This window comes from Stegodyphus dumicola, chromosome 1 (genome assembly GCF_044657685.1).
Source record: "Stegodyphus dumicola isolate Sdum_Otavi_A_Nest chromosome 1, ASM4465768v1".
Taxonomy (NCBI): domain Eukaryota; kingdom Metazoa; phylum Arthropoda; class Arachnida; order Araneae; family Eresidae; genus Stegodyphus; species Stegodyphus dumicola.
The window spans coordinates 189,442,233-189,462,294 of NC_140768.1; the positions used below are offsets into that span (position 1 = coordinate 189,442,233).

The 20,062-nt window shown below is 36.0% G+C and overlaps 1 protein-coding gene across 4 annotated transcripts in view; it reads left to right on the top strand.

Moving 5' to 3' along the window:
* Window positions 1-19,712: 19,712 nt before the first annotated feature.
* Nmdar1 (glutamate ionotropic receptor NMDA type subunit 1) overlaps window positions 19,713-20,062 on the top strand; it is a 158,237-nt gene continuing 157,887 nt past the window's right edge. For all 4 annotated transcript variants that reach the window (XM_085824072.1, XM_085824077.1, XM_085824083.1 and 1 more), the window contains exon 1: window positions 19,713-19,848. The gene's annotated coding sequence lies outside the window, so the exon portion shown is untranslated. The remainder of the gene's footprint in view (window positions 19,849-20,062) is intronic.

The window sequence follows — 20,062 nt, forward strand, 5'->3', positions numbered from 1 at the left end:
AAGTGGTGGTTTTGAGCTTCACAAATGGTCGACAAGTGAACCGTCGTTGTTAAAAACCTCTGGCTTAACAAACACAGATAGTGACAATATTCATCGTGTAAAAGAAGACAAACCATTGAAAGTTCTGGGATTGGAATGGCATCCGGACAATGATGAATTCAAATGTAATGTCGGTGTAATAGAGTATCAAAGTGTTCCGACTAAAAGAATTATTTTGTCATTCGTAGCAAAATTATTCGATCCATTGGGGTGGATAGCTCCGTTTGTAATTCTCGCTAAAATGATCCTTCAGCAATTGTGGAAATTACAGTTATCATGGGATGATCCTGTAACAGAAGAGATTGATCGAAATTGGAGAAATCTATGTAGAGAAGTTAAACTTTTGAATTCTATAAATATACCTAGGAAAATTCTGCTACCTGATTATTTTCGATGTGAACTTCACGGATTTTGTGATGCGTCTGAAAGAGGTTATGCAGCAGTTATTTATATCAAAACTTGCAATAACTCTGACATTAATGTTAAACTCGTAACAGCTAAAACTCGTGTAGCACCATTAAAATCTATTACGATTCCAAGACTGGAATTATGTGCAGCAGTGTTATTGGCACGCTTGATTCAGTCTGTAAAAGCTGCATTAGTTATAAATTTTTATTTAGTGCAAGCTTGGAGTGATTCATAAATCGTGTTGTCATGGGTAAGGTCAGATCCTAAAAAATTGCAAGTATTCGTATCCAATAGAGTTTCTGAAATACAATCCATCTTACCACCTGAGAACTGGAGCCATGTTGATGGAAAGGAAAATCCAGCTGATTGTGCTTCACGTGGATTATTTCCTGCAGAACTATTATCTCATCAATTGTGGTTTAATGGTCCTTCTTGGTTAAAGTGCAGTGAGATTGCCTTGTCTAAAAATATTCTTATAGATGAAGAGGCATTACCAGATGCACGTAAAACAGTCTCATTTGTAGTTTCTGAACCTGTACAAGAACTTGCTATTATATCAAATATATCTTCATTTCCAAAGTTACAACGCATATTTGCTTGGATATTAAGATTCATATCGAATTCTAAAGTAGCATATCTAGAAAGAAATATGTATTTTTTATCTAGTAATGAAATTCGAGCTGCAACTTTCTGTATTGTCCGAATAATACAGCGATTTCACTTTTTTAAAGAAATTCAATGTTTGGAGTTGGGAAAGGACTTACTACAAACAGCAACCTCCTTAGCTTGTGTCCAATTTTAGATGACAATAAAGTGTTACGTGTAGGAGGAAGACTGAAAAATGCGCAACTATCAGAAAATGAAAAACATCCAATCTTATTACCTTCAAAACACAATCTGGCAGAAATCATAATTAGACACTTTCATGTCAAATATCTGCATGCAGCACCGGAACTTCTTCTATCTTTAATTAGACAGCAATTTTGGATCATAGCTGCTAGATCTGCTATCCGAAAAGTAGTAAGATCTTGTATCACGTGTTGCAAACTTAGAGCTAAAACTGCAAGTCAAATAATGGCTGATCTACCGGAATCTAGAGTAACACAATCGCGACCATTTCATCGAACTGGAATAGATTTTTCTGGACCGTTCATGATTAAACATCGTGCAGGACGTGGACAAAAATCATTTAAATATTACGTATGCTTATTTGTGTGTTTTGTAATCAAGGCAGTACATCTTGAAGTGGTAGAAGATTTGTCAACAAAGGCATTTTTAAGTGCATTGAAACGATTTATGGCAAGAAGAGGGAAACCATTTGAGATTTATAGTGACTGCGGTACTAACTTTAAAGGTGCAGACAAAGAAATCAGAAAATGTTTTTTGAAATGTAAGCAAAATCAAGAAATTCACAAATTTTTGTCTTTAGAGGAAATAAAATGGATATTCAACCCGCCATCATCTCCCCATTTTGGTGGACTATGGGAATCGGCAGAAAAGTCAATGAAATTACATCTAAAAAGGACTGTTGGTGATACTGTGCTGACCTATCCGGAATTTCAGACCTTGATAGCGCAGGTTGAGGCTTGTCTCAACTCTAGGCCATTGTGTCCAACTTCGGCTGATCCAAATGATTTAACTGCATTAACACCTGGTCATTTCCTAATAGGAACGTCTTTAACTGCCATACCTGAACCAGACCTAAATTATAGTCCTTCAATCACATTGACAGATGGCATGTGAGACAGTTTATTTTTCAGCACTTCTGGAAAAGATGGAGTCGAGAATACCTGTCTCAGCTTCAACAAAGACCTAAATGGCAAAAAAGTCAAAACAATTTAGAAGTCAATGACAGTACTCATCAAAGAAGACAACCTTCGGCCTCTTAAATGGAGGTTAGAGAGAATAATTGCTGTTCATCTGGGCTCAGATCAAAGAGTCAGAGTTGCTAGTATTAAAACTGGTCATGGTGTCATTAAACGACCAGTCGTGAAATTGTGTCCTCTTCCTATTCAGACTAAAAAACTATGAACTGCTTCGCATATAATACTTTGTATTATTTTTCTTATGTTTATCTTTTATTACAGACTAAGAAGTTTCAAAATGCTCCAACTGTTGAAATCCCCTGGGATTTCAACGAGGGCCAGGATGTTTATGTGAGTATCGTTTGCTTCATTTTATTGTTGCAAACAGCGTAAATTCCTTTTGATTTTCTTCCTTTAGTTTTGAACTTTATGTGTGGCAACAAGATAATTGTTTGATAGAATTGTGTTTGTGACAGCCATGTAGAATGGTTCGCTTATTTTGTATCAATTATTTCGCATCGCTGACAAGTGTAATTTAATAAAAGTGTAGGAATACAGTCCATTTGTTGATTGATTATAATTTGTGAAACATATTAAGTTTAAGAACACCTCAGTATCAAACTAATTAACTCTGGCGGGAAGTATGTAAGGATCCTAAATTTTACTAACGTTTATTTTATTTTAAAACTGTACTATCACTTTTTTTTTCTACTTCCGGCCAGAATTAAATGCTTTAACTTGTTTATGCAGATTACCTTGCTAAAGCCCAAGTACTTAAGTTGTGGCTTTTTGCCAAGCGAGAGAGAGAAGGAGTTTTAGGAAGCAAGCCGCTTGCCACTGTAGTTTTACGAGTTTTCACTCGGTTGCTGGTTGCCTTTAAGGCCAGAGGTTTAGCCCTCTTGATGATTGCAGACGTATCGTAGTTTTAGCAGCTCGGCGTACTACATACGTACCTTTTTTTAAATAAAGGCCAATCTTAGTGCTAGGCATTTGTATACTAATTCAAAGTTAGTTTTAGTTAGAGTTTTAGTTAGTGGTTTTTATATTCTTACGTTCAGACCACAAGTGGTTGGTCTCTGTATTCCGAAGTTTCGGAAATGCCTGTAAAGTATTGAAAATAAAGGGTTTCGTATACCCTTCCTGCTTGTGTTGTCTATTTCACACCTTCCTGAACATAGCTTGAGTAATTCCTATTCAGGACCATTCATGTTTCCAAAGCAAATCAAGAGAAATACAAGTCCTGATAATCTTACGTAAAATTCTAGTATTATTATCTAATCCAGTCACCTGTGAGCTTCTCCTATATGCACGGATACGTCTTTTAAACTTTTCTAATTTGGGCGTCCAGCATGAGATTACTTTTCGAGTCTTTCTCTGTCTTTCGAGTCTCTCATCAGCAGATCGCAATCTTTTCTTGCCTGAAGCAACATTCCCAAATCGTTTACGTCACCAATCAATTGTTTACTGTCATTTACAACACTAATTCTCTCACCAAGCCTCATTATATCGACTTTAATTTTCTTACACAGCCTGTTGACTCTTAGAATATTTCTCGATACCAAAGCCCCTCTTCCATATTGAAGACAAGAATCTGTCATTTCGAAGAGAGATGATCGCTCAGTGAATCATCAGTATTGATTTCAAGTTTGCATTTGTTACTATCCAGGTTGCTGGATCCCATAGACAAATCTGTCCAGCCTTGTCCGACAGGAGAATTAAAGGTTGCAATAGAATTAAAGTCATTAAACAAAATTAAATTATTAGATACAATAAAATCAAACACCAACGTTCCTCATGCATCGATCAGTTTGACACCCCCAACTAAAATGCTTTGAATTAAAATCCCCCATAATTAAAAACCTTTTATATATAGATAAAACCTCTTCCAATTTATGAAAATTCACAGCAATGTCCTTTGCAGGAGAAAATTATGTTGATATGAAATTCAATTCCTGGTCTCCCATTAATACAGTAATAGCTGTTATTTCATCCATTTCACAATCCACTATAAAATAAATTTCCTCTTTTAAAACAAGAATTGCAGTTCGCCCTCCAACTTCAGCTGCAACTCTCCAATCATTTTCAATAAATGCCAATTTTCCATTAACCCAATAGGGCTCCTTCACTAATATCAGATCAGGACTAACACCAATAACATTTTGGAGAACAGAGAGCTGTGCAGCAGCTAAGGCGCGGTGGTTAAGGGTATACTTAAAATAATCATATAAATTTATACAGTAAAATCAAATGAAAATAGAACAAATACACATAAATGAAAACATAGCTGCTAAAATCTAATTATATAAAATACTAGAACCAATGAGTACATACATGCTAAAGTTCATAAAAATTAAATCATACTGGTCATTCTTTGAAATTAAAGTCCATGTGACTTCTAATAAATTCAGTTTCTCTCTCTAAAGAGAGGCAGTTCTTATCAAATGCACTGTGATCATGTTTCAGCTCTATACCACACTTCTGATTAGAAACCACACAGTTTACACATTTTTTACCTTTGTCTTTATTTTTACAAACAGTCGCAAGATGATTTCCAGCACATTCAGCACGGTGGACTTGATCTTTACAAAATCTCTTAGAGTGACCGTATGCCAAGCATTGTGTACACTGTCTTGGTCTCAAAAATAATCTCGCAGAGGAAGCACGCCATCCAATTGCCAGACATTGCTCTTCCAGTATTTCCCTTTTACAAACAGAATCCACAGAAAAAACACGATGAAGTGTGTTCTACCCAGTCCTTTCGTAGGAATATCAAACAAATGTCTAGCACATTCGGCATTACATACACAGTTAACATTTTAAGACATCTACAAGCTCTTCATTCTTAAAGGTCTCCCCCACACCATAAACAATAATTTTTGGTTTAATAAATCTGCGCCTCCTGGGTTTAATATACTTCCTCAAATTTTCTTTTTCTTTAATGGCACTTTCAAGCCTAACTACTTCATCTTTACTATCTAATTTCAACAAAAAGTCTCCCTTTTCTCTTCTAATGAACCTTTTAATCCTAACCTTGATATCATCTGGCTTGATCATGCTGCTTTCAACGAATGCATCAACGCCATCAGAGGTAGGCTTTATCACTATCTCATCATGACCTTTTCCAAGAACCGAAGAAGCCATTCTTTTCGAGTTGGACATCTTATTTTCACTTAGACAATCCATTCGTTCCAATAGGGAGACCTTAAGATCAGAAATTTCGTGTTTAATGTCATTGACATCATTTCTATTACCGCGTATAATATCAGCTTCTATCATAAGGACACTCTGTTTTAGAGCAAGCTGAAGAATTTTATCTAATCCCTCGATTAACTTATCCGGCAATGTACTGGCAATTTTCTTTTGGCTTTTAATCTTTTCCACAATCTTAAGTGATTCTCTAGCCAAAGTAACAATTAGCTTAGTATAGCTTAATGTTGTATCACATTGTTCCATATAAAATTTTCTTGATTCTCACTGTGATTTTCAATTAGCGACCAATCGGACCTTGGGAAAAAAAACCTACGTAGTATGGTTTCCTTAAGCACGTCCTCGCAAATTTGCTATATGTTGCAGTGTCCACAATAAGGAGAGTTCATGCATGTTAGTGTCTCAGTACATTTTTCCAGCTCGGTGCGGAATCACCATTATGCTGTGAATTAGACACGGCGGAGCCATTGCTTAGCCACCACGTTGGCCGGACATCAACGCCTTGGACTTGGAACACCATAAATCACTCGCTTATGAAACGTTTATGGAGACACTACAGGAGCTCATGACACATATCTTTGTTGAACTACGCTAGGCATCAATAGCATACCCGTTGTCTTACAGCGCGTATAACATAGCTTTGATAGCCATGAGTCATTGTAAAAAAGAGCAACAGGTAAATTTTTATTCATTTAAAATGTAATAATTTTGTATTTTATTAATAATAATCTTAAACTTCACCCTCTTAACATTTATCTTACTTCTTCGTATAATCATAATTTTCTTTTTAGGACTCCATGCCTTTACAGAGATTTGAAAATAAACAACTGTTAAGAGCGTGGATTTTAATAAAGTTTGTAATTTTGTCAGCATCCTGAAGCATATCATTCAATTCTTTTGCTAATGGTTTTGCTGCAAGTGCTTCCTGATGGATCAAGTAGTGTATAAAGTCACGTGTTCATTACCAGCAGCTTAAAAAATATTTGAAGCCAATATTTTTGTCCGCCATCAATTTTGCACCATTTGTGCACATTTGCGCACCCACCACCATCAATTTGTGCACGCTTCAGAGCAGTGTTTTTTATTCTAAACCTTCAGGTTGTAGGGTTTATATTTATTTTAACTAACATTTATTTTAAGTTTAAACTATCTTTCCTGTCAAGCCTTACTTTCCCCTGGAACTGCCAATGCCAGAGTATGTAAATTTTAGTAGAACGCGCAAGGATTAAATTATCAGCGGAAGTATTCTGATTTAAATAGAAAGGAAACGAGTTCGAGTGTGTGATATTCTTACTTCACGAACGCGGATGTAGTTGGCCAGAAATTGAAGAACCCCGCGTTTCGGCCTGTGTGCTTGCCTAGAAGTAGTGTTAATCGTTCAAGTGATCTTCAAGTTTGCTGAATTAGCAGCGGTATTGTAAAACGCGGTGAGTTAGTTACTTTTAGAGAGCCTCGTAGTTAGAGTCTAGTCTTTAGTTTCTTTTCAGGTTATTATTTTTATTTGACCGCCGAGTTGGCGCAGTTTGTGAGCGTCAAGAGCACGCACTTGTAATTTAATACGTTGAATAAAAAGGGACTTAAACCCTTAACAAGACTCTGTCTTTTATCCAGTTTTCACAGTCACCTCTTGGTTGCGTGAAAGTTGGAGGCGCGCAACGCTACATTGGCGCCCGAACACTTATCGAACTGAAATGGCCGAAAATTGGATGGAAACCGCTGGACAACACCAAGAAATGACAAGCCAATTGGAAGGATTTGGATACCTGGTCCAGACTTTGAGAGCGTCAATCAAGCCCAACGTCAATTTCGACGGAAAAAATTCGGTGGCGATATTTCTAGAAGGCCTGGAAAATCACTTTCAGCTCTACCCTGTGCCGGCAAGACAAAAAGTTGCCATCGCCACATCCGGACTAAGAGGACAGGCCGCGCTATGGTGGAAAAATATAGGCAAATTTTTATTAGGGGAATTTTGAAGCCCGACATATACATTTGAAAATTTCAAAAAATCGTTAGTAAAGGCCTTCCCCATAGTGAAAGATCGCGCACGGCTGGAAGCCGAACTATATAGTTTCTTTCAACGGGATATAGAAGAATTGACGGACTTTATTCTACGAAAAATTAAGCTGACGGATATGCTGTATGGGAAGAAACCCGATGCGGAGATTATTGAAATAATCTTACCAAGATTGTTACCCGCTGTTCAAGACTACTTTGAAATTAGAAACCCAAGAACATTGCAGGAACTCTTCGAATTGGCGGTGAAGTTTCAAAATCGCAGAATAGCGGAAAAAGCGAGAGGGGAAACATATTCTCAAAGTACCCGAAGGAAATCTTCAAAGGAGGAAACCAGAAATGGAAATCGCTCTTATGGGGAAAAAAGCTATCAAGCTAACGCATCGAAACTCGAAGGTCAAGGCCCAAAAAGAAAATTTGAAAATAAACATCCGCGTACCCAGAAGACACAGATTGAAAGGAAAGCTTTAAACGACTAGAGGGGCCTGTGAAAGGGAGGGTCCAGACCACGGAAGTTTTAAAAAAACCCTCAAATAGACATTTAAATACGGTCATCGTAAAAAACTCACAGCTACCAATTATACAAGTCCTGGTTGGCGATGTACCAGTAGAAGCCCTCATCGATACAGGAGCAGAAGGAAATTTTATGAGTGAAAATTTCTTCAAAAAGAATTTTTATGGGGTACGATTATTTAAAACCAAAAATACGGAAATTATAGCGGCGCAAGGAAAAACATGTCACTGCATCGGGAAATTATCATTAAACTTACAGGTAAAAGAGGAAAGCCTCAAAGTATTTTTTATAGTGAAAAATCTGCAAAATCCTCTTATTTTAGGTATGGAGTTTTTAAGGGCCGCGAGGGCCAAATTGAATTTTCAAGACGGTTCCGTGGTGTTGGAGATGGACCAGAGGGTGGTGGAACCTGTGGAGACACCGCAAGTGGACCTTAGCCATCTGAATGACCATGAAAGGCAAGCAATACAGCAAGTGGTGAGTAATTTTTCTAATTTGTTTTCAGAAAAACCAGGAAATTGTCAAATAGTCACGCACAAGATTCAATTAAATGCCGAAAAACTTTGTAGGACTAAACCTTATCGGTACGACAAACAAAAAGACGTAATCATCGAAGAACATATTCAGGAGATGTTAAAGAATAAAATAATAACGCCCATAAATAGTGAGTACGCGAGTCCAGTCGTACTATATAGGGAAAAGAACGAGTTTCCTCCTTCGGATAAAAGGGCTTGGAGGTTTGCTATTGATTACAGAAAACTAAATAGTATTACTAAATTTCCAGTTTACCCTTTGCCGGTTATAGACGAGATCATTAGACAGATCAAATCGACAAGATACATGTCTACTTTGGACTTAACGTCTGGCTACTATCAAATAGCTATGAGACCCGAAGACATACATAAAACCGCGTTTATAACAAAATCGGGCACTTATGCATTTTTACGCACGCCCTTTGGGTTGTGTGGGGCCCCATCAACATTCCAGAGAGCTATGGACATTGTTCTAAAGCCTGTCCTAGGAAAATCAACTTTAATTTATCTAGATGATATAATTATAACGAGTAGTACGTTGGAACAACACATTAATGATCTAGAACAAGTTTTTAAATTATTAAAAGAGGCCGGTCTTAATATTAACGCCTCAAAATGCAAATTCGCAACTAAAGAACTTAAATATCTCGGTTATAAAATTTCGCAAAAGGGTATAGAAACGCAAGACTCAAAAATAAAAGCAATCAAGAATTTCCCATCGCCCAACACCGCCAAGAAACTTTCTTCTTTCCTTGGGTTATGTTCTTACTATCGATCTTTCATAAAAGATTTCGCTAATATTGTTGAACCACTCTTAGTAATCAAAAGAAAAAGGGGTAAATTTACGTGGACAGCGGAAGCAAACACAGCTTTTGAAAGATCAAAAGAAGCGCTCAATAATGCCCCTGTTTTAAAATTCCCGGAGGGGGACGAAAACCTGGAAATTGCAGCAGATGCGTCAGACTATGCGGTGGGTGCAGTTCTTATGCAAAATAACCATCCTCTGGCATTTTTTAGTAAAACATTGAATCAGACACAAAGGAATTATACAGCTACAGAGAGAGAAACATTAGCCGTATTAATGGCTGTACACAAATTTCGAGTTTATTTCGGCAAAGCGCCAGTAACAGTCTTTTCGAATCATGCGGCTGTTGGTAGACTTTACTCGGGAAAAAACCTATCGCCCAGGTTAATAAGATGGGCTTTAAAACTCCAAGAATATAATATCAGAATAAAATATAAACCGGGTAAGGAAAACAATGTAGCTGACGCACTTTCTCGTATAAAACTGGACGATGAAGGAAATGAATTTAAATGCGCTGTGTTGACTTCAAAAATTTTAGATTCTAGAGGTACGATTATTACTGAACTGAAAGCTGATCCTGAATTTGGAAATATCTATGCATATTTGAAAGACCCCGAAAGCTTTGAGCACACAGATATCGATGCGATAAGAAATAGAGCAGAGAACTATGAAATAATAGATAATTTATTATTTTATACGAAAACAACAAACGAAAATCTTGAGTATAAACCAGTCATCCCAGCCTCGCTTCGATTAAGCATTTTGAAGGAATTACACGACGCGAAAACAGCGGGTCATTTAGGGGTCAGAAAGACTTTAAAAAGGGTACGCGAGGCGGTATATTTCCCGCAATTATACAAAATAGTAACGGCGTATGTCAGGTCCTGCAATCAATGTCAGTTAATAAATGATATTAATTACAGCCCGGCCGGGTACTTAAATAGCATTCGCGCTACATTTCCGAATGAAATTTTAGGCATAGATCTTCTTCGTCCCTTCCCCCAGAGCGAGTTAAATAAAAATCGTTTTCTTTTAGTAATAGTAGATCATTTTTCAAAATGGACAGAAATTGTTCCACTTAAACGCGCGTCAGCCAAAACAGTCGCAGATGCATTCTTACACAGATATATTTTAAAATACGGTGCACCGATAAAAGTCATTAGCGATAACGGAAAACAATTCATTAGTCAAATATTTGAAAACATATGCAATGGACTTGGCATACGCCATATCAAAATGGTTCCGTATAGACCACAGGCAAACATAGCAGAAAGAGTGAATAAAAACATAGTAAAAATAATTCGCAGCTACGTGAGCACACATCACAAGCGCTGGGATGGCTACATAAATGAATTAGCTTATGCTTTAAGAACGGCAAATCACGACACTACGGGAAAAACCCCAGCAGAATTATTTTTAGGCAGAAAGTTAATTACGCCTTTAGATAAATTATTCTTTGTGCAACAAAGAGAGCAAGAGTTTAAACAGAAAGAGGTGCAAAAACTGATTGATCAGGCGCTTAAACGCTCGGATACGGCAAGAAATAGGCAGAAAGTATATTATGATAGAAAACCCCGTGAAGCAGATTTTAAAGTTGGGGATAAAGTATTGAAGCGGAAATTTTCTTTATCAAGTGCCCCAGACAATTTTACGGCAAAGCCAGCTCCAAAATTTGAAGGTCCCTATGTAATTCAGAAAATCAAAGGAGTAGTAGTATTATATCTTAAGAACGAGAGAGGGGAGATCTGTAAAGCAAGTCCCGACCAGGTGAAAAAATACTATAATCCAAATGATTTTGAAATCCTTAAAAGTTTCTTGCAGGACTCAAGTCTAAACGAAGTAGAAGGTCCAGAAATAACAACAACTATTCCACCACCCAAGAAGCAGAGAACTGAAGAGAGACCTAGCCCTTCTACAACACGGACGTCGGTATCAAAAAGAAAAAATAACTTTCAAACTCCAGCGTTTAAGAAAAACAAGAATACAGATGCACCGCGTAAAGAAACCGTGGTAAAGAGCAAAACACCACCTACAACGGATCGCAGAAGAAATTATACATCAAGGAGAACGCGCACACGGCCACAGAGTCAGGTGCCAGCAAGGCCGCCGTTCCGGAAACTGAAACGCCAACAGGAGGCACAAAAATACGAGGAACAGAAGAAATTCAAGAAGGACTCTAGACCGGAGGACGTCAAGACCAGCCGTCCCAGGGAGAAACGTAAAGGCCAACAACCAGACGATTACTCCGTCAAGAGGCCAGCATGTAGAGGACGCAAAAGAAAGAGCAACGTGGACGACACTCGGAGATCAATAAGGAGAAGATTGACATCCATGAAACCTCTAACTTGGGATCAATTTTGCCAAAAACGGATGACGGAGTTTCAAGCATCGAGTTTCAAGCATCCACTTAAACGCGCGTCAGCCAAAACAGTCGCAGATGCATTCTTACACAGATATATTTTAAAATACGGTGCACCGATAAAAGTCATTAGCGATAACGGAAAACAATTCATTAGTCAAATATTTGAAAACATATGCAATGGACTTGGCATACGCCATATCAAAATGGTTCCGTATAGACCACAGGCAAACATAGCAGAAAGAGTGAATAAAAACATAGTAAAAATAATTCGCAGCTACGTGAGCACACATCACAAGCGCTGGGATGGCTACATAAATGAATTAGCTTATGCTTTAAGAACGGCAAATCACGACACTACGGGAAAAACCCCAGCAGAATTATTTTTAGGCAGAAAGTTAATTACGCCTTTAGATAAATTATTCTTTGTGCAACAAAGAGAGCAAGAGTTTAAACAGAAAGAGGTGCAAAAGTTGATTGATCAGGCGCTTAAAACCTCGGATACGGCAAGAAATAGACAAAAGTTATATTATGATAGAAAACGCCGTGAAGCAGATTTTAAAGTTGGGGATAAAGTATTGAAGCGGAAATTTTCTTTATCAAGTGCCCCAGACAATTTTATGGCAAAGCTAGCTCCAAAGTTTGAAGGCCCCTATGTAATTCAGGAAATCAAAGGAGTAGTCTTATATCTTAAAAACGAGAGAGGGGAAATCTGTAAAGCAAGTCCCGACCAGGTGAAAAAATACTATAATCCAAATGATTTTGAAATCCTTAAAAGTTTCTTGCAGGACTCAAGTCTAAACGAAGGTTCAGAGACTATTCAAACTCCGGCGTTTAAGAAAAACAAAAATATTGATGAACCGGGTAAAGAAACCGTGGTAAAGAGAAAAACACCACCTACAAAGGATAGCAGGAGAAATTACACATCAAGGAGAACGCGCACACGGCCACAGAGTCAGGTGCCAGCAAGGCCGCCGTTCCGGAAACTGAAACGCCAACAGGAGGCACAAAAATACGAGGAACAGAAGAAATTCAAGAAGGACTCTAGACCGGAGGACGTCAAGACCAGCCGTCCCAGGGAGAAACGTAAAGGCCAACAACCAGACGATTACTCCGTCAAGAGGCCAGCATGTAGAGGACGCAAAAGAAAGAGCAACGTGGACGACACTCGGAGATCAATAAGGAGAAGATTGACATCCATGAAACCTCTAACTTGGGATCAATTTTGCCAAAAACGGATGACGGAGTTTCAAGCATCGAAAACTCAAAGATAAGTTAAAACCTTCTATAATTTTTTTTCTCTTTTGTTCCGAAATGTTATGCATAAGTACGAAGTTCTATGTTTTGACGAAAGTCAATATGTCTCGGTTGAGACTTAGTTTTGTTTTACTTTATTTAGCTAAGGCAAAAGTATTATTTTCTTTAAGTGTAAAAGCTAAAAACAAGCATTTTCTGTTGGTCGAAAGACTAATTCTGTTATGTTAAAGCCAAAATTTGGCCGAAGATAAAAATAACTTCGTATTCTTGTACTAATAAGAATTTTACTTTCAGTGCCGCCAGCTTGGCGAAGAATGAGTAAAGTAAAAATTTATTTTCTCTTATTCATTTTATGGTAAATTGTAAAAAGCATATGTATTAAAAATTTGTAAATGTATGTAAATACTTGAAGGTTATGTAAAAGTAGAATTTAGTCTAGAAGCATAAAATTGTAGATGCTAAAAGTGAATGCTTAAAAGCAATGAAGTCAAAATTTAAGTATTAAACTGTAAAGTCATGCTTTAGAGCGAAAGCCTTCATGTTTAAAGATGAATGAGGGGGAAGTTAGAATGAATGTGTTTTGTAGGGTTCTCCACCTACATTTGAATTTTTAAGACTATTAAAGTAGCTCATTGAGTTGTAGAATGTCGAGTAAGGTGTGTCTATTTGGTCGTTGAATTCAAACAAATCATGGTGGTTAGGGGAAGTGTTGTAAGACTAAAACACGAATATTCCCGTTTGACACCACACATGGTGGAGAGCCAGGGTAAAGTTAAATTAATGCTTGAAAAATTGAATGAATGTGAAGTAAGCAATAACTAAGAAAAACGAATCGTGTAAAAACAAAAATTTATTGTGTCAAGAAGTGTAAATTATAATGTATTTAGAAAGATACTGATACTTATTCCTTCCAGATGCTGGAAGGAAAAACCAAGATTGATTGATGAAGTCCAGGAAAAGTTGCTGTAAGAAGAGAGAGTTATAACTATCAACAGAATTTTAGTATACAATTTGTTACATAAGATTTTTTTTTTTTTTTTTTTTTGTGTGTGTGTGTGTGTGTGTGTGTGTATGTGTGTAAACGAGGTTCTCGACAGTTAGTTCAGAATTAGAGAAACTTACAACAGGTCGTTTGTAGGACCTGCTTCCAAGTTTTCCAAATTCTGGCAGCGGCAAATGTAGGGTTTATATTTATTTTAACTAACATTTATTTTAAGTTTAAACTATCTTTCCTGTCAAGCCTTACTTTCCCCTGGAACTGCCAATGCCAGAGTATGTAAATTTTAGTAGAACGCGCAAGGATTCAAATTATCAGCGGAAGTATTCTGATTTAAATAGAAAGGAAACGAGTTCGAGTGTGTGATATTCTTACTTCACGTGCGCGGAGGTAGTTGGCCAGAAATTGAAGAACCCCACGTTTCGGCCTGTGTGCTTGCCTGGAAGTAGTGTTAATCGTTCAAGTGATCTTCAAGTTTGCTGAATTAGCAGCGGTATTGTAAAACGCGGTGAGTTAGTTACTTTTAGAGAGCCTCGTAGTTAGAATCTTGTCTTTAGTTTCTTTTCAGGTTATTATTTTTATTTGACCGCCGAGTTGGCGCAGTTTGTGAGCGTCAAGAGCAGGCACTTGTAATTTATTACGTTGAATAAAAAGGGACTTAAACCCTTAATAAGACTCTGTCTTTTATCCAGTTTTCACAGTCACCTCTTGGTTGCGTGAAAGTTGGAGGCGCGCAACGCTACAAGGTTTAAAAATCGTCAACTTCCACTGTATATGTCTTTCTGTCTTATATGCCTTATATGAACTGTTATTTTGCCTAAAGGAAGACAAAATAACAGTTCTTCATCATTGTTTTCTTTATAAATGTATCTGAGATATACAAAACTGAGCTGTTTCTCATATATCAGATGTTTCATCCAAGTGAATTGTAAATTTGAGCTTTCTTTAAGTTTAGTAACAAGTTGATCTAACTGATCTTTGCTAATTTCAGATATTCCACTTGGCGACGGTTTATATTGACAAACGAACTTTTCAACTTTCATCGTCATATTCACTATTTAAATAGCAGCAAGTAATACAAAATCTCCAATAATGTATGGCTTTTTAGTTTTAGCAATCAGATATTAACTTTCGAATGACGAGAGTGAATATTTTCGCCAATTCATAAATTCCTCAAAATATTGGTTTTTGGGTTTGAAGATTTTTACAATCGTTCGAAATATACTTTTCATCTATTCATGTGTCAAAGTATCTTAGGATTTGGGATGCCTTTCTAATTTTAATGGTTTTATATTCTCCATTGCCAAAACGTTATTGAAAATTAAGCAAAGAATTTGTTTATTTTTATCAGAGCTGTTGAAAGTAAAGTCAGATTGGAGAAATGTCTCATGAAATTTTCTTTTTCGCATATTTGCTACATCTTTCTGGCTACTAAATCCTGCTTGAACAGACTTTGTAGAATTGCCATCTGCGTTATGTCATTGTTACGAAGTTCAGTTACTTATCCTTGGGTAAAAATATTTTATCCTAAAACATAAATGAAAAAAGCTGATGTGTACACCACATGACTTTCTTGTACGGAATATTAAACTATGCGCATTTTCCCCTGCATTTTTTTAAACATATTTCTTCGAATTTCATTAGAGATATATTTCTCATTCAATTAATTCAGTTCTCATTTCGCGGCAAGGCAAAAATACGTAAAAATTCAAAATATCTTCATTAAAATTTGAAAGGCATAGAAAAACATAAATCATCAAATACAGTTAAAAATTAAAAAACAAATTTTAGAATTGAAATTATAGTTCCTACGTAAAAACAAGCAATTCGGCCAGCAGGCAAAAAGGCAGAATTTTCGGTGCACAAAAATAAAAGATTTCTTTTGGTCCCACTCGGCAAAAAGGGACTTGAAGGTGCAGAAAGACTTAATTCACTATTCTGCTAAGTTTCAAATGTAAACAAATATAGCTGCTATAGTGAAAAATAATTAGGCTTAGCCACACTTAAACAACTTTTAAATTTTTGATAATTCTACAACTATCATGCTCATTAACTAAAGGCACAAAATCCTTAACCGGAAGACCATTTTTCAATTTAAAAAAAAATTAATATTAAAAAAATGTAAATCAATTTTTAACCAGAAGCGATATTAGTCTCGAAACAAGAATTTGCATTGCTTCACTTTTCAATCGAGTATGTTGCCATTCGGCAAAATGTAAGATTATCTTCCGCATTTAATCTATATGTTATTGGTTAACAAACTAAGTGATTTAAAAGTAATAGATGCAGTTTTTAAGAATATATTAACAACATACTTCAATCATTAACAACATAATTTAATCATTTTTAAAGCAAAAAATGCATAATTTACCAACATATAAGAATAAAAATCTGAGCTCATTGAGCTGAGTATATATGTTACTGTGATACACCGAAATCTGGAGAATGTCGACTTTCATTGGTGAATATCAACATTCACATAGTCGCTTGGTGTATGTCCGAAATATTTTCCAAATACTCTTATTTCTGACTTACACTGGTAAATGTCGACATTCACCATGTACTAATGAACATATAAGAATATTATATTTTCTTCTCCGTAATTCAGTCGCGAAAAAACGCACTTGAGACTTAAAATAAGAACTTAAGAACATAAGAATTTAAAACGCACAGTACATTGAAAATGAGAAAGGAAAATAATAGAAGTTAAAAACTTCCTAAATTATGTGATTCAAATCTTATTTATTGCAACAACTTAAACTATTATGACACTTTGAATTGCACAAGAGGCCCTTGCTTTTACAACTGCATTTATTTGTGGAACACTTCCTTTTGCAATGACAGCGTGTACCTATACTCCTCTCTTTTCGACCTACGCCAGAGCATATCCATGATTGTCGACATACACTGGTGAGGGTCCGAATGTACAAGAATGTAATGCAATATTCGATCTTTAACCGACGTATTTGGTGAAAGTAGACATTCTCATATTTCGGTCTTTCACGGTAACATATATATATATTTATATACTTTTGGTGATGCCGATTGCAACCAAAAAGGGAGGTAGACAACTGCATCTTATACTAGTCCTATATACAAAATTTCATCGTTCTGAGGCTACTCATTTCTGAGTTATGCGAGATACATACATACATACTTACAGACGCCAGTAAAAATTCTCTTCTGAATCCATTTTAAATCAGTTTTCTAATTCGTTTGGGGGAAAAGTGTCCTTTATTTTGTTCTTACGTAGAGATGTCACGCAAAAACATCGTTCAATTCGATAGTGGTCAAAATGCATATTCTCGTTGAAATATGGTACCCGGAATTTTTCGTAATTACAATACTTCCTTTACTTCGTACAAGGAAGTAATAAAATTTCTCATAACAAATATTCGAATAAATACCAACTTCATTGGCGGGAAACAGTAAAATACAATAATGTATTGTTCTTGCGACGTACACACATGTTGCGATGAAACAACAACAGCAGACTACACTAGAAAAGCATTCTTGCCATACTGGCTGCCGTGACGCCGACCTTACTGTCGGAAAGTTTGAGTGGCACAAGACGTTACGTGCTGTACGTTTGAGGCATATATTAATTCTGAAATAACTTGTATGCTGAAACTGATATGCGACACTGTTATTATGATGCGCATGGTGATATTTTTCAACATGTTATCATAGTTTAAAGCTCGGCCAATATTACGATTTTATGTTTTCATTGCACAGAAAATGTAATATATTAAATTCCATTTTAAATCAATAAGATAATGAAGGAATTAGGAGTCTTTTTTTCCCTAAATTCTTGCATTTATATTAACGTTTTGAGACGTCAACATATCGTTTTGCGACTCTATTTGATGTCGTGTTCCACAGTTTAAGAAAAGCTGTACTAGAGTTTTTTTAACTTCTCTTTTCCAGATTGTTGTGTATTATTTGAAAAATGCACTACATTGCCATGAAAGTTTAATAAATTGGAAAACAAGGTTATATCCTTCCAAACAAAACTTTAACTTTTCATTCGAGTATGCTGTTATTCGGCAAAATATAAGATTATCTTCCCTATTTAATCTGTTCGTTATTGGTTAACAAACTAAACGATTTAAAAGTAATAGATGCAGTTTTTGAGAATATTTTTTAAACTTTTTAATCCGATTCATTGAAATATAAATTATTTTAATTCATGGTATATCTAATTAAAAACATTAAATATTTTTATAGAATTACATTATATGCTTTTTCATTTTCCAGATGTATAGAAAGTACATAATGTTTCCATATTAGTCTAAATGCATATTCATCTAGTATCCTATGAAATTTTCGTTATTCCACCTGGGCTATTTATATTGATAATCTCTACTGATGAACCATATTAAATTTTAATAGATCGCCAAAATCTAAAAAATAGGCGATTGGCAAAATTTAAAACCCTATCCGATAAAAAAAATAAACTAAAAAATTTAAAAAGAAAATCTGAAAGCATCCAGATTTTATATTATACCCAAAGGGATGAGTTTAACGTTTTGTGTGTTATTAAATATCATGTTCTTCGCACTTAAACCATGAAATTCAATTCTACAGCAAAATCATAAAATATTTAAAAGAGCACATCTTTAGAATTTCCGATACACAGTCTCGCAGGGCGCTGGAGATAAAAATGTTTTTCTCCCTCCGCACAGTGTCGCCTTTGCTCGCTATGAAATCATTGAGTTCATTAATCAAATTTTATTTAATTTTTGACAAACTATGAAACATATAATAAAACAAATTCTAAATTTGGGCTTCCTGATGCCCATATTCGAATGGAAGACTACGTTATTCAAAATTTGATGTCTCTAGATACCGTTGTTTTATATCACAATGCGAGAAACATACATACATTCATGCAGATTCTTCATTATTTAACTTCATTATTAACTCATTTATGTATAACGCAGGGCTCTAATATTGGGTGGCAACAATCTGAAAAGTGAATCGACATTTATAGTGAATCAACGCAAAATGCCAAAACGAAATTAATAGCCCTTCTAGGCAAATTGCTCCTTTGGGCTAATTAAAAAAAATGAACTGAAAGGTTTCAAATTTTAAATTACGCCCAAAGGGTCGTTTTTTTTACATTTTGTGTTTTACCTTTATTTATTAAGTATCATGTTCTTCGCACTTAAACCATAAAATTCAATTCAACAGCAATATCGCAAAATAATTTTAAAATGAGCATATCTTAAGAGTTTCCAATGCAGAGTCTCGGGGTCTGGAGATACACATTTTCCCCCCGTACTGTGTTGTCATTGCTCGCTTTGAAATTGCTTAGTTTGTTAATTAAAAATTCTCTGAAGTGTTACAAAATATGAAATCGATAATAAAACAAATTTTAAATTCAAATTAGGGCTTCCACATGCCCATATTCTATGGAAGATTACGTTATACAAATTTTGATGGTTCTAGGTACAATTGTTTTTATGACAATGCGAGAAACATTCATGCGGATTCTTTACTATTTAATTTCTTTAAATATAACACAGGGCTCTAACATTTGGTGGCAACAATTTGAATAGTGAAACAACGCTTATCGTGAATCGAAGCAAAATGCCAAAACGAAATTAATAGTCCTTCTGGGCAAATTGCCCTTTTGGACTAAAAGAACACAAAAGCTAGAAAAAGTTACGTTAAATATATTTAAATATGGTCCGGTCATTGGTTTATCTCTGCCACTAAACCCACAGCGGTGTTATGCCAATATCATCCGACAGGGGACGCTGTAGTTGTCATCCCGCATCCTCCGAAGAAGATGCTCGAGAGAAAAGGAAGAATGGTCGACCGATCCGCTCACCGCTGATGGACATTGATGAGAGCAGAGATAAGAGAAGATTATCGAACTAGAGTGCAGACCAGCAAGATGAAGGAAGTAAGTGCCATGGGGATGATGAAAGTGTGTGCGCAAATGATTGGTGCAGACAACATCTCCCTTTTCTTTGCTTATTTTTGTCAATAATTGTTTTTGAGGGGTTTGTTTTTGAAAAGGAACGATAGCAAATGCTCTGCGAGAGAGACGCAATAGTTTGTGGAACGTTCCAAATGAGTCTTGGTTAGACCTATAAAGGGGAATGTGATGGTTACCA